Raw genomic sequence first — 15,870 nt, forward strand, 5'->3', positions numbered from 1 at the left:
CCGCGATCGTACGGCCAAACGAACCAACATCCGACACATTTTTGGGCATGTTTCATGTCCGCAATGTTTAGGCATCATTTTAGGGCCTTAAAGATGGCTTTACAGGTCTTAGAAGGGCTGGAAATAGCTTAAACACGCAACAGGGACCAAATGTGTAAATTCTGCAAGTGGTGCAGATCAGAGAGGGCCAGGCGGCCCGCGTGAGTTTTGCCCAAATATGAGGCGGGCCGCGTGGGGATGTCTGACAGAAATATTTTGCATTTAATGCAGAATCTGGCCTTTCGTTCGATCAAAGGGCAATGCCTTTTCACCCAATGAAGAGCCAAGAGTCAAGTTCACTGAACTTATCCACTGGACACATGTACGCACGTGATCAAGGCTCGATATTCGATAAAACGATCCTAACGGTTCCACTTTTCCTATAAATACCCCCCCTAGTGTAAAAATCACAACAATCTAATCTTGAAGCTCTAAGTTGAAACCATTGTTTCATACCTGAGCTATTTGATCTAGATTAGCACTCGGGGACCCTCCGTAAGTCTTCTTTCGCTCTTTTATTCGCTTTTCGAGTCCGAAAGTCAATGTTTTGTTGACTTTCTGCATTGACCAGCTTATGGTCGATGCGAAGTTCATGGAACTTCATAACGTGAGCGTGATCACGATGGTTATGGTCCGTAGTGACCATACCTACTGATTACCCCTTTATCTAGGCTCAGTGACGAGTCGTAGTTTCGGCCAGAATGTGCATTCTTGCATATTTTGTAACCAAACTACTCGTGAGCATCAAAGCCGTTTGTTTTGATGTCAAACCTGTTTTCAAACTTAGTTAAGCATGTTCTAACATGCTTAGCTCGTCACTTTTAGTTTAGTGCTTATATAGGGTCGTAAGGTAAGCGATCTAAACCATCGCTTATACTTTCGAACCCGACCCATTTGGTCGGTCATTAGGACCTGACCAAACACATTAGGTGACCATAGCTATAACCTTCCGAGGTTATACCTTGTGGTCACGATGTTAGGCGTTCCAGACGCGTTCTACGCGAACGACGCGTAAGGTAGCATAAGCTACCTAAACGGGTCGTGATGGACCGTAAGCACTTGGGTTAAGTTTCATTTTAGTATGTAGGCTTTGTTAAACCATATTACACGAGTCTCCATACTCGTTTGGTTTTCGAACCTGCGTACTGTCCGATCCTTCCGATTTGGTCCGGTATATTAACATAGCTACCTATTAGGTGCCGTTTGATATCCCGTGATCTTTAGCATTATTATACAAGAACTCCAAAGCAATCTCAGGTGAGTACATTGAACCCCTCTTTTACTGTTTTCTAAACTGTTTTGGGGTGAAACACATGTGCCTATCTGTTACTTTCATGCTTTCCTGTTTTCACATCATATACTCGCTATGTTCAATAGTACATATATAGTACATGATTTCATTGTGTTTATGCTATGTATGCCCATTGTGTGCATACTTAGTACATTGTTGCACATTGCATTACTGTTGCATATGCTCATCCAGCATATGAACACATCACACTACATTTTGAACCGTTGTACTCAACAATACATTCATGCTACGTACGCCCATTGTGTGCATACGTAGTACATTGTTTCACATTGCATTAATGTTGCATATGCTCATCCAGCATATGAACACATTACACTACATTTTGAACCGTTGTAACCATTTGACTATGTGAACCGTTTTAACCCTTCAATTTCATGAACCGTCTGTAACCATTGAACCGTGTAAACCAGTTGTATCCGTTGACATGGATTACATTTGACAATAGACATTTGACTATACATGAACATTTCTACCGTTGTTAAACATTTCATCTTGATGGTTTGGTTTGAGTAAGTGATTTAAGTAACGAGGCATGTGTAATATGATACAAGCATGGTGGATACGCCGCTGGTACTTCCTATATATAAGTGTTTGTATGGTATTACATATCGTAGCGTTATTTGAATCATTTCAATTTGAAACATAGAACATTTTATACAAATAACACGCTTTTCACAAGACATTGATTTACAAACAACAAATCTTATACAAACTCTTTTTACATGGTTATTCGGTTAACCATGCATTGTTCTCTTATTTATACATATCATTTGATCTTACCGTTTTTCAAATGATTTACAAGACAAAGCAAAATACGAGGTTCATGACTAAACATTTTCTCAAACTCAAGTCATGAATTCCGTTTTCACAAAACCAATGTATCTCACAGGCATTTTTATGCTGACGTACCTATTTTCACATGTGTTTTCAGGAGATGATGCATAGGACTTATCAAGACATACTTAGGCGGACCTGTGCCTTAGTGACTTAAAACGAGACAAGAACTAGTTAATTTATGTTATATACACTTTGATTCTTGTTTAGACAATGTAAACCTTCATGTTTGATTTATAAAACGAAACTTCATTCGCCATGGATTTGAAACAATTGATTCTGTTACAATACTCCCCGACGTTTCCGCCACGTTTTGTATGTTCTACGTGGTCGGGGTGTGACATCAAACAGTTTCACAGTTTCACCACCAAGTTTATGCTTTTAACAAATTTATCACAATTAACACATAACCATGCACAATCACACAATACACTTCATTGTATCAAAATGTATACAATTCCATAGCAACTAATTGTGCAAATAATTAACTACACAAACAATGAACGTGTAAAAAAATGCGAAAAAGGAATCTTGGAAATTCGAGTTGTCACATTATCCCCAACTTGAAAGAAATTTCGTCCCGAAATTTAGCATGCGGTTACTGAGGAAGCTAGGTGAGTTGTATCGTTTACTGGTTTTCCTGGGGTGTCACATCATCCCCCCGTTGATTTGGAATTTCGTCCCGAAATTCCGCAGTAGTAGCTTCAGTTTCAGTAGTGGTTGCATTGGTTCCGAATAACTGAGGGTACTTTTCTGTCATCTGATCTTCGCGTTCCCAGGTGTACTCTGGGCCACGACGGGAGTTCCAACGAACTCGGACAAGAGGGATTCTCTTGTGTTTGAGGACCTTAACATCCCGGTCCGTGATTTCAACTGGTTCTTCGACGAACTGCAACCGCTCGTCGATAGTGAGTTCCTTAAAAGGAACTATGAGGGTCTCATCTGACAGACACTTCTTCAGATTCGACACATGGAATACGTTGTGAACTGCACCGAGTTCAGCTGGTAGGTTTAACCTGTAGGCTACTTTGCCTATTCTTTCTGTGATTTCGAACGGTCCAACATACCGTGGATTGAGTTTGCCTCGTTTACCAAAACGAACCACACCCTTCCAGGGTGAGACTTTGAGTAGCACTCGATCCCCAACTTGGAACTCGAGCGATTTCCGGCGTTTGTTTGCGTACGCTTTCTGACGGTCACGAGCCGCCGCCATGCGTTGTCGTATCTGTGCAATTCGTTCAGTAGCATCAACTACAAGTTCTGGACCTGTGGTTTGACTATCCCCCACCTCTGCCCAACATAGAGGTGACCGGCATTTACGCCCGTACAATGCCTCAAATGGAGCGGCTTGCATGCTGGTGTGATAACTGTTACTGTATGAAAATTCCACTAACGGAATATACTTTTCCCAGCCGTTGCTAAAATCGATAACACATGCCCAAAGCATGTCTTCTAGAGTTTGAATCGTACGTTCAGACTGCCCATCCGTCTGAGGGTGATATGCTGTGCTCATGTCTAACCGAGAGCCAAAAGATTTTGTGCATCGCTTGCCACAGTTCTGAAGTGAATCATGCATCCCGATCCGAAATAATAGAGGTTGGCACCCCGTGCCTTGAGACAACTTCCTTAAGATACACGTCTGCGAGAGTGGAGAACTTATCCGTTTCTTTGATAGCAAAGAAGTGAGCAGACTTCATGAGTCGATCAACGATCACCCAAATAGTATCGTTCCCACGCTGGGACTTATCGAAATTTGCTCCCATTTCCATTGTGGTATTTCCGGTTGCTGAAGTAGGCATGATGGTTTCTGATATTCAACTTTGACTCTCGCACAAGTCAAACACTTGCTGACGTAAGTCGCGATGTGAGCTTTCATGCTTGGCCACCAATATGTAGTTCTGAGATCGTGGTACATCTTATCCGAACCTGGATGTACCGAGTAGCGAGACTTGTGCGCTTCATCCATCACAAGTTCTCGTAAACCGCCATACAGTGGGACCCAAATACGCCCCGTAACATAATAGGCACCGTCTTCCTTTTGTTCCAATCGTTCCCTTGAACCGCGTAAGGCTTCAGCCTTGACGTTCTCTGGCTTCAATGCTTCTACCTGAGCATCACGTATCTGTGCAGGAAGACTAGACTGAATGGTAAGCTGCAAGGCTCGTACACGCCTAGGTAAGGTATCTTTCCGACTGAGGGCGTCAGCCACGACGTTGGCTTTGCCTGGATGGTACTTGATGGCGCATTCATAATCATTAAGCAGCTCGACCCATCGACGTTGACGCATGTTCAATTCCTTCTGCTTGAAGATATGCTCGAGACTCCTGTGATCGGTGTAGATAGTGCACTTGGTACCGTACAGGTAGTGTAGCCATATCTTAAGCGCAAAAACAACAGCTCCCAGCTCTAAATCGTGCGTCGTGTAGTTCCGTTGATGAACTTTGAGTTGACGTGAAGCGTAGGCAATAACTTTATCACGCTGCATCAATACACAACCAAGCCCCTGTATCATTGCGACACAATAAACCACAAAATCATCCGTGCCCTCTGGCAATGAGAGAATAGGTGCGCTGCATAGCCTATCCTTCAGGTACTGAAAAGTCGTTTCTTGTGTATTACCCCAACGATAGGTAACACCTTTCTGTGTCAACATTGTAAGCGGCTGCGCGATCTTGGAGAAGTCTTTAATGAACCGTCTGTAATACCCCGCCAAACCCAAGAATTGGCGTATTTCCGTTGGTGTACGCGGTGCAGGCCAGTTCCGTATCGAATCTATGTAACACCCCGTGTTTTCCAAACGTCAAAGTCAAAGTCAAGTGTTGACTGTTATTGGAATTAAAGATTAATAAAGATTAATTTCATTTTAGTTTCATTTTGATTTTCGTATTATTTGGAGTAAGTGTTGTATAATCAAACTAATCGGACGATAATCGAACTGTGAATCAACGACCGACTGTGAATAATAGGAAGTAACAATGCAATAAAGCTAGTCAATCAATAATCAAGCTAATCAAATCAATCATCAAACTCAAGTGTGGGGATTTTAATGCTTTTATACGTGTGTGTGTGCCTTATGTGTTACTTGTGCATGTTTACTTTTATGTTAAAGTGTGTGGTGAATCAATCAAATCAATCAAGACTCAAAGGTGAATCAAACTCAATCGAAATCGAATCAAAATCGTGGTGTAAGGATGCTTGTATGTTAGATATAGTAGTTGGAACTAAAAGTAATTTGATTAGGAATTCTATCATTCTCAAATCATCGTTCATCGAACTCGAAATATCGAAAATCGTCGCGAAACACTCTAAACCAGGCAAGCCGATCGAACAGGGCAACCTGATCGAACAGGCTAGCCGATCGAACAGGCTGTTCGATCGGACAGCTGCTCGATCAGGGATGCTGTTCGATCAGCTGACCCTTTCCTCTTTTGGAAGCCTATAAATAGGGCTGTCCTTGTCAAGCTTTCCACTTTTGGAAAAGCTCTGACCGACCAGCCTCTTCTTCTCACTAAATCCCAGATTTCTCTCAAACCGGTAAGTATTTCGCTCTAATCCTTGTACGTTTTTGTTCATTAATCGATTCTCCATCTTTCTATCTTTCAAAATCTGAATTTCAACCATGAAATCACCAAGATCTAGGTGTTCTTGAGTGATGTCATCATGGTGTTCTTGGTGTTCATCAAGAACTTCATGTTCTTGACTTCATTCAACCATGAATAAGCTAGATCTAACCGATTTCCACATCAATAACCTAAAATCTTCCAAAGATCTTAACATTTCACGGTGGAAAAGGATTGGAAGATGGGTTTTCATCTATCTTTCAACTCTTTTACACTCAAAAAGGTGAAAACGAGACTTGAACCGATTTACAAATCAATCTAAACAAACACATGGTTCAAGATTCGGGTTTTACCGGGAGATATACCGATTTCGGGTTAAACGTTAAACTTGGGTTCCAAACCGTCTCTGACCGAGTTGGGTGATTCCTGCTCGAGTCAGTAGACTAAGTAGGGACTTCAGTTTTGTGGTTCAACTCGTAGTCAAAATATCTCTAAAACATCAACAATGAACGGGAATAACCAAGTGTTAAGTGAAAGGTTAACCAAGTCGAGAAGCTGGCCGAACGGCTAGGCTGTTCGATCGAACAGCCCAACCGAACGACTATGCCAGCCGATCGACTAGGCTAACCGATCGACTAGCACTTAGTCCCACAAACTCATGAGGTGTAGTATTGACGAGGTACTGTTCGATCGACTACGCCACTCGATTGTAATCGTTACTGCTCGAATCATGAGATACTATACTTTAAAACACTTAGACTTTTCAAAACATTGGAATGTCACCCGATCGAGCATGCCAGCCGATCGAGTGACATATTTGAAAACAACGGAATGCTAACCGATCGGTTGGGCTAACCGATCGAACAGCTGTTCGATCGACCAACTTGAAAGGTAGTACCAACCATCATACACAAACACATCCTTCACATCAAAGGAAGGAAACAATCCACTTGAAGGAACCAGCCGATCGAGCCAGCCGGCCGATCGAACGGATGTTCGAACGGACTTTCAAACCAATCGAACAGCCCACTCGATCGAACTGCTGTCCGATCGAATGGCCTATTCGATCCAAGTACATTGTTTACTTTTTCCGCGTTACTCATCGTTGTGTTATCGAACTACTCAGGCTAACCTATTCTCAGTGCTCCCTTCAATCCACGATCAACCACTGTGAGTATACTCGATCCCTTTTTGCTTTCAGCACTTTTGGGTGTTACATACGTAAACTATCAAAATCACAATCAACACAAACTATTTGAACGCTAACCTACTTGCATGTATTACTTGTCTAAATGATTGCTGTTTATTATGTTTACACGTGGAGTGCTATCTGCCTGCTTTAGCAACGTAGTACTATAGTTTGGACTCAGCACCCGTTCACACGGGGGTTGCTAAGGACAATTACATGCATGGATTACGGTGGTAATCATGTATTGCGAACTGTCTCGGACAGTCAACTCGAAGTCATTGGTATCGATGGTCCCATGTCGATAATTTACATGCATCGTTTGCCCTTGTGTACGTGCTTGGTTATGCGTAAACTATTCGAACTCTATATGCTATATCAAACTTGTGTACTCACCTTTACATTATATGTATTGACTTTTATTTTAACGTATGTGACAGGTGTTTAAGCTACTAGCGTGCTAGGGAAGCGAGGCAATAATAAGCTTCTAGGAGCCTGTGACCTTAGGACAGTGTCCACGTATCTGTCCCAGGGCCATAATTATCTGTAGATCTTGTACTGGCACCTGTAGTCAGTAAGATTTACGGATAGCCGTCTAGAGGTCTTAAAACAATATTTACTTTCGGTCTGTAATAATTAAGAAATTGAGTTGTCGGAACAGTTCCCATATTGTTTGGTTGATTTCTATGATAACTTGATATTATTTGGGACACGGTATGGGACGTGTTGTATAACTGAATTGTATGTTAGTTGTTGTGGAAACTTCTGGACAATCTGTTTCGCTCAGTGCCGCGCCCCGATGATTCCGCCATCGGTTGGGGTGTGACAGATTTGGTATCAGAGCCATAACTATAGGGAATTAGGTTAGACACGATCTAGTCCGGATCGCTGTCTTAGAGACCTAGACTATAGTTAGGAACCAAGAGACCAAGTTTATGTGCTTATTTTATGTTGATTCCTTCTATTCTATCATTACATCCGAACTCCGAGCCAAGTTTTGTAATTTGGACGGGATTAGGAGTGAAACCCGCAAATTCCTGCCTAAATTACAAATCTTTGCCGATTATTTTGTGAAATTTTCTATCAACGAACGGGGGAGAATTATACCAAATTAGGGCTGAAACCCGTAATTTGATGAAAACTTTCCTCTAAATTTTCTTAAAACAAGGAAGAAATTGCTGAGCTAGGGGTGAAACCCTAACCTTGGCAGTTATTCCGACTTTATTTTATCTCGCCAAGGCAATTGACGGACTCCAACGACCTGAACTCACGAGTATGACCTAGAATGCGCATGCATAATGCCCAAGAATCGAGGCAGGAACATGTCCCCTAGAGTCGAAAGTGACGACAAGTCAACTGTGAATAGTTAAATTGCCATGGTTAGTCAAAGTCTAGTAGCCGCAGACAATCCATTTTCCGATTTTGAGTGTTGTTTTGTTGATTTTATATGATTTACCTGTTTACGTGTTTTAAGATTTGTTGGTTACTCCATTTGTTATCAATCTGCGAGACCTTGTTGCTATCCTATCTCGATTCAAATCCCTGTTGACGTGATCTAAACGAAACCAGTGTGTTATGCTACGCTATATGACTAAGATAGACGATACAATGTGATGCTATCCGATACGCAAAACGAACGACACTCGACTTGTGGTTATAGGTTTCTGTTTTCTGACAACCTCTGTGATAAAATTTCGTACGTGTTTAGGAAATTAAGTGCTCTATTTGCTTAATTGCTTCTGTGCTTATGTGCTCTAATTGCTTCTGTGCTTATGTGCCCTAATTGCTTCTGTGCTTATGTGCCTCTATGATTATGTGCTTATGTGATTATATGTGTTACGTGACGAGAGATGCGACGTGATTCTAAGCTTTAGAGATCTAAGAACGTGTGAGACTCGAATTCGTTGTGTTGAGCCTGTGACGATGTCTATTGCAGACCATGTCGTCATCTGGACAACCTAGATCACACTCGCGTCTTACCCGCCAGGAGAAAAGAGATCGACGTCTGGCTGCTATCATCTCTAAGACCGTGGCGAAAGCCGCCAGTGATGTGTTCGAGAACGCAAGCAAGTCATCTGAGGAATCCCGAACCCTCACGCCCAAAGACTCCAACAAAGCTACTTTTAGCTTCAAACAATTCAAGGCATGTGGGCCAAAAGAGTTTACCGGTGAAGATGGCCCTACGGCTCTGTTTCATTGGTTTGACTCGGTAGAAGTCACCCTTCGTCAAAGCGGATGCCCAGATCACCTCCGTACTCTCAATGCTACCGGTGTCTTCCAGTCGCGCGCTTTGGACTGGTGGACCGCAGAAAGGAACAAGCGCGGGAACGACGCTGCATACGAGCTGACGTGGAAGGAATTGAAAGCGATCATGATGGACGAGTTCTGTCCTCCCCACGAACGCCAAAAGTTGGAGGATGAGTTCTGGAGTATCAAGCAAAAGGAGGGAGACAATGCTGGTCTCACCGCCCGTTTCAAGCAATTGAGTATCATATGTCCCGACCAGGTCAAGACTTCTGACATGACCATCAAGAAATACATCCGTGCTCTTCCGGATTGTGTCGCAGATTTTGTTCACGCCTCCAAGCCCGCAACGATCGAGGAAACCTACCTACTCGCTGCCGAGATTAATGACAAGCGGGTGAAGGCTGGTTTCTGGGATAAGCAAGTCAAGCCCCTGCATCAAGTTACTGCCGCATCAACCGATAACACCACTGCCCAAGCCTCCAAGTCTTCAAAGAGGAGAAAGAAGAACAAGAGTTGCGCTGCTGCAACCACTGCTGCTCCACTACAGTCAGTACCGCCACAACAGCAGCAACCACAGCACACTGCGCCAGTGATCAATGCGCCGCCAGCGAAGCGTGCGTACACCGGCCCCCACCCACTCTGTGCTACGTGTTCTTATCATCACCCGGTGGGTGTGGCCTGCCGATTCTGTGCCCACTGCAACGTTTACGGGCATTTCACTGCGAGTTGCCGCCATGGTCCTCGTCAAACGCAAGCTCAAGCCGCTGTCAACCAGGCTCTACTCCCAGCTCCTCAAGCTCCTCAAGCCGCTCAGGCCCCAACAAACAATGTTCGGACCTGCTTTGCATGTGGTGACCCTAACCACTTCGCAAACCGGTGCCCGAACAGGGTGGTGAAACAAGAAGCTCAACAACCCCAGCAACAACAACAACAGCCTCAACAACAAGCCGCTCACGCCAGAACTTTCAACATCAATGCACGCCAGGCTCAAGCTGATAACAACGTGGTCAATGGTACGTTCCTTGTGAATGGTATATATGCATCATGTTTGTTTGATACTGGAGCCGATAACTGCTTTGTGTCATTTGAGTTTGAGAAACTTCTTAGACGTAAGCGCTCTTATCTTTCGACGCCTTTCGAAGTAGAAGTCGCTACCGGAAGAACCATTGCTGTCAATTCTGTGCTCCGTGATTGTACTCTCAAGCTCAACAATCATATATTCCCGATTAATCTCATTCCAATGCAGCTCGGAAGTTTCGATGTCATAGTAGGCATGGACTTTCTTCGTGAAAACCGTGCTGAAGTTGTGTGTTCCGATAAGATGATTCGTTTTGTGCTAGCTAGTGGTGATATTCTATGTGTTTATGGTGAAACTACTGCAAAAGATCTCAAGCTCATGTCCTGTCTTCAAGCTCGCAAATATCTCCGCAAGGAATATCGAGCCTTTTTGGCCAACATTGTTGTAGCAGAGACGGACAAGAAAAAGAAAGTTGAAGTCAAGGATGTCCCCGTTGTCCGAGAATTTCCTCAGGTGTTCCCTGATGATCTTCCTGGATTACCTCCAAGTCGTGATATCGACTTTCGAATCGACCTTATTCCAGGAGCCAACCCAGTGGCCAAGGCTCCGTATCGACTCGCTCCATCTGAGGTGCGAGAACTCTCGAACCAACTCCAAGAGTTACTTGAAAAAGGCTTCATTCGCCCGAGCACTTCTCCATGGGGCGCACCAGTCCTTTTCGTCAAAAAGAAGGACGGGTCGTTCCGGATGTGCATCGATTACCGGGAATTGAACAAGCTGACCATCAAGAACCGATACCCCTTACCTAGAATCGATGATTTGTTTGACCAGCTACAAGGTGCTCAGTGTTTCTCCAAGATTGATCTACGTTCAGGCTACCATCAGTTGCGGATTCAAGAGGAAGACATACCCAAAACCGCTTTTCGAACCCGATACGGCCACTACGAATTTGTTGTCATGCCTTTTGGTTTGACCAATGCACCCGCGGTCTTTATGGATCTGATGAATCGCGTGTGTAAACCGTTCTTAGACCGTTTCGTCATTGTATTTATCGACGATGTCCTGATCTATTCCAGATCGAGGGCCGAACATGCGCAGCATTTGCGATTGGTTCTCGAATTGCTTCAGGGAAACCAACTCTACGCCAAATTCTCCAAGTGTGAGTTCTGGTTAGAGGAGGTTCAATTTCTGGGTCACATTGTGAATAGTCGGGGTATACACGTTGATCCTGCAAAGATTGAGGCAGTCAAGGGATGGGTTACGCCAAAGAATCCGTCAGAAGTTCGCTCTTTTCTCGGATTAGCTGGTTACTATCGGCGATTCATCGAAGGATTCTCAAAGATTGTTGTACCGCTTACCTCCCTTACTCATAAAGACAAGCCTTTTGTGTGGGGAACCGCGCAGGAGACTGCCTTCCAAACCCTCAAACACATGCTGTGCCATGCACCAGTTCTTACACTGCCGGACGGAAGCGATGACTTCGTTGTCTATTGTGATGCTTCAAACCTTGGACTTGGCTGTGTTCTCATGCAACGAGACAAGGTTATAGCTTACGCATCTCGACAGCTCAAAATCCACGAGAAGAACTATACAACCCATGACCTCGAGCTAGGCGCAGTTGTCTTTGCCTTAAAGATTTGGCGACACTACCTGTATGGTACAAAGTGTACGATCTTCACTGATCACAAGAGCTTACAACATATCTTTAACCAGAGAGAACTCAATATGCGTCAACGCCGATGGGTAGAACTTCTCAACGATTACGACTGTGAGATCCGTTATCACCCAGGCAAGGCGAATGTAGTTGCAGACGCCCTCAGCAGAAAGAATTACGTGATAGGTGTTCGAAACATCCAGGCTCAGTATAACCTCGAAGCTCTCATCCGCGAAGCACAACACGCTTGCTTTAACGAGCGTACGTTGAAGAAAGAACGAATCTATCACGATGGAACTCAGCTCGTGAGCAAAGCCAACGGGATATTCTATTATCTGGACCGAATCTGGGTTCCGAGGAGGACAGATTTGCGAAAGATCATCATGAACGAAGCCCACAAATCCCGATATTCCATTCATCCCGGTGCGGACAAAATGTACCAGGACCTTCGCTACAAGTACTGGTGGCCTGGGATGAAAAGGGATATTGCTCTATATGTTGGTAGCTGTTTAACTTGTGCAAGAGTCAAGGCTGAACACCAAAGACCTTCAGGCTTACTCGAACAACCGCCGATACCCGTATGGAAGTGGGAAAGCATAGCTATGGATTTCATAACTAAGCTTCCGACCACGCCATCAGGTCACGACAGTATTTGGGTTATAGTCGACCGTCTAACCAAATCAGCCCACTTTCTGCCAATACGAGAAGACTATAAGGTGGCCAAGCTAGCCCAAATCTACACCGACGAGATCATTAAGAATCATGGTACGCCTCGAGACATCATTTCGGATCGCGATGCTCGGTTTACATCGAGATTGTGGGAAACTTTTCAAGCAGCTCTTGGTACGACGCTGAATTTGAGTACCGCATTCCACCCGCAAACCGACGGGCAGACTGAAAGAACGATTCGTACTATTGAAGACATGCTCCGTGCGTGTGTTATCGATTTTGGTGGTAGTTGGAGCAAACACCTACCATTGGCCGAATTTTCGTACAATAATAGCTATCACTCCAGCATCGAAATGGCACCTTTCGAAGCCTTGTATGGTAGGAGATGTCGCTCGCCTATTGTATGGCACGAGGTCGGTCATTCACAATTGACTGGGCCCGAGATTCTGCAAGAAACGACTGACAAGATCCACCAGATAAGGGAAAATTTGGTAAAGGCCCGGGACAGACAAAAGATGTACGCCGATAAACGACGCAGGCCCCGCGAATTTGCAGTTGGCGACTACGTGCTCCTAAAGGTATCACCTTGGAAGGGAGTAGTCCGATTCGGCAAAAGAGGGAAACTTGCGCCTCGATTTGTTGGACCTTTTAAGATTCTGGAAAGGATCGGTAAAGTTGCCTACAAACTCGAATTACCGGAGGAACTCAGCAATGTCCACCCGACTTTCCATATTTCAAACCTTCGAAAATGCGTAGCCGACCATGACGCAATAATACCACTCGACGATCTTCAGGTCAATGAGACACTACACTTCGTGGAAAAGCCTGTCGAAATCATGGACCGACAGACCAAGCAACTCAGACGCTCTCGCATTCCTATTGTAAAAGTACGATGGGAAGGCAAACGAGGCGCGGAGTTCACTTGGGAACTCGAAAGTGACATGAAGGCCAAGTACCCGCAGTTATTCAGATAGATCTGAAGCATCAAATTGGTAAAAATCACACGGCGATGTACGGTTCTCGGCCTAATTTCGGGACGAAATTCCCTAAAGGAGGGGAGACTGTAACACCCCGTGTTTTCCAAACGTCAAAGTCAAAGTCAAGTGTTGACTGTTATTGGAATTAAAGATTAATAAAGATTAATTTCATTTTAGTTTCATTTTGATTTTCGTATTATTTGGAGTAAGTGTTGTATAATCAAACTAATCGGACGATAATCGAACTGTGAATCAACGACCGACTGTGAATAATAGGAAGTAACAATGCAATAAAGCTAGTCAATCAATAATCAAGCTAATCAAATCAATCATCAAACTCAAGTGTGGGGATTTTAATGCTTTTATACGTGTGTGTGTGCCTTATGTGTTACTTGTGCATGTTTACTTTTATGTTAAAGTGTGTGGTGAATCAATCAAATCAATCAAGACTCAAAGGTGAATCAAACTCAATCGAAATCGAATCAAAATCGTGGTGTAAGGATGCTTGTATGTTAGATATAGTAGTTGGAACTAAAAGTAATTTGATTAGGAATTCTATCATTCTCAAATCATCGTTCATCGAACTCGAAATATCGAAAATCGTCGCGAAACACTCTAAACCAGGCAAGCCGATCGAACAGGGCAACCTGATCGAACAGGCTAGCCGATCGAACAGGCTGTTCGATCGGACAGCTGCTCGATCAGGGATGCTGTTCGATCAGCTGACCCTTTCCTCTTTTGGAAGCCTATAAATAGGGCTGTCCTTGTCAAGCTTTCCACTTTTGGAAAAGCTCTGACCGACCAGCCTCTTCTTCTCACTAAATCCCAGATTTCTCTCAAACCGGTAAGTATTTCGCTCTAATCCTTGTACGTTTTTGTTCATTAATCGATTCTCCATCTTTCTATCTTTCAAAATCTGAATTTCAACCATGAAATCACCAAGATCTAGGTGGTCTTGAGTGATGTCATCATGGTGTTCTTGGTGTTCATCAAGAACTTCATGTTCTTGACTTCATTCAACCATGAATAAGCTAGATCTAACCGATTTCCACATCAATAACCTAAAATCTTCCAAAGATCTTAACATTTCACGGTGGAAAAGGATTGGAAGATGGGTTTTCATCTATCTTTCAACTCTTTTACACTCAAAAAGGTGAAAACGAGACTTGAACCGATTTACAAATCAATCTAAACAAACACATGGTTCAAGATTCGGGTTTTACCGGGAGATATACCGATTTCGGGTTAAACGTTAAACTTGGGTTCCAAACCGTCTCTGACCGAGTTGGGTGATTCCTGCTCGAGTCAGTAGACTAAGTAGGGACTTCAGTTTTGTGGTTCAACTCGTAGTCAAAATATCTCTAAAACATCAACAATGAACGGGAATAACCAAGTGTTAAGTGAAAGGTTAACCAAGTCGAGAAGCTGGCCGAACGGCTAGGCTGTTCGATCGAACAGCCCAACCGAACGACTATGCCAGCCGATCGACTAGGCTAACCGATCGACTAGCACTTAGTCCCACAAACTCATGAGGTGTAGTATTGACGAGGTACTGTTCGATCGACTACGCCACTCGATTGTAATCGTTACTGCTCGAATCATGAGATACTATACTTTAAAACACTTAGACTTTTCAAAACATTGGAATGTCACCCGATCGAGCATGCCAGCCGATCGAGTGACATATTTGAAAACAACGGAATGCTAACCGATCGGTTGGGCTAACCGATCGAACAGCTGTTCGATCGACCAACTTGAAAGGTAGTACCAACCATCATACACAAACACATCCTTCACATCAAAGGAAGGAAACAATCCACTTGAAGGAACCAGCCGATCGAGCCAGCCGGCCGATCGAACGGATGTTTGAACGGACTTTCAAACCAATCGAACAGCCCACTCGATCGAACTGCTGTCCGATCGAATGGCCTATTCGATCCAAGTACATTGTTTACTTTTTCCGCGTTACTCATCGTTGTGTTATCGAACTACTCAGGCTAACCTATTCTCAGTGCTCCCTTCAATCCACGATCAACCACTGTGAGTATACTCGATCCCTTTTTGCTTTCAGCACTTTTGGGTGTTACATACGTAAACTATCAAAATCACAATCAACACAAACTATTTGAACGCTAACCTACTTGCATGTATTACTTGTCTAAATGATTGCTGTTTATTATGTTTACACGTGGAGTGCTATCTGCCTGCTTTAGCAACGTAGTACTATAGTTTGGACTCAGCACCCGTTCACACGGGGGTTGCTAAGGACAATTACTTGCATGGATTACGGTGGTAATCATGTATTGCGAACTGTCTCGGACAGTCAACTCGAAGTCATTGGTATCGATGGTCCCATGTCGATAATTTACATGCA

Source organism: Helianthus annuus, chromosome 12 (genome assembly GCF_002127325.2).
Source record: "Helianthus annuus cultivar XRQ/B chromosome 12, HanXRQr2.0-SUNRISE, whole genome shotgun sequence".
In the NCBI taxonomy this organism is placed as follows: domain Eukaryota; kingdom Viridiplantae; phylum Streptophyta; class Magnoliopsida; order Asterales; family Asteraceae; genus Helianthus; species Helianthus annuus.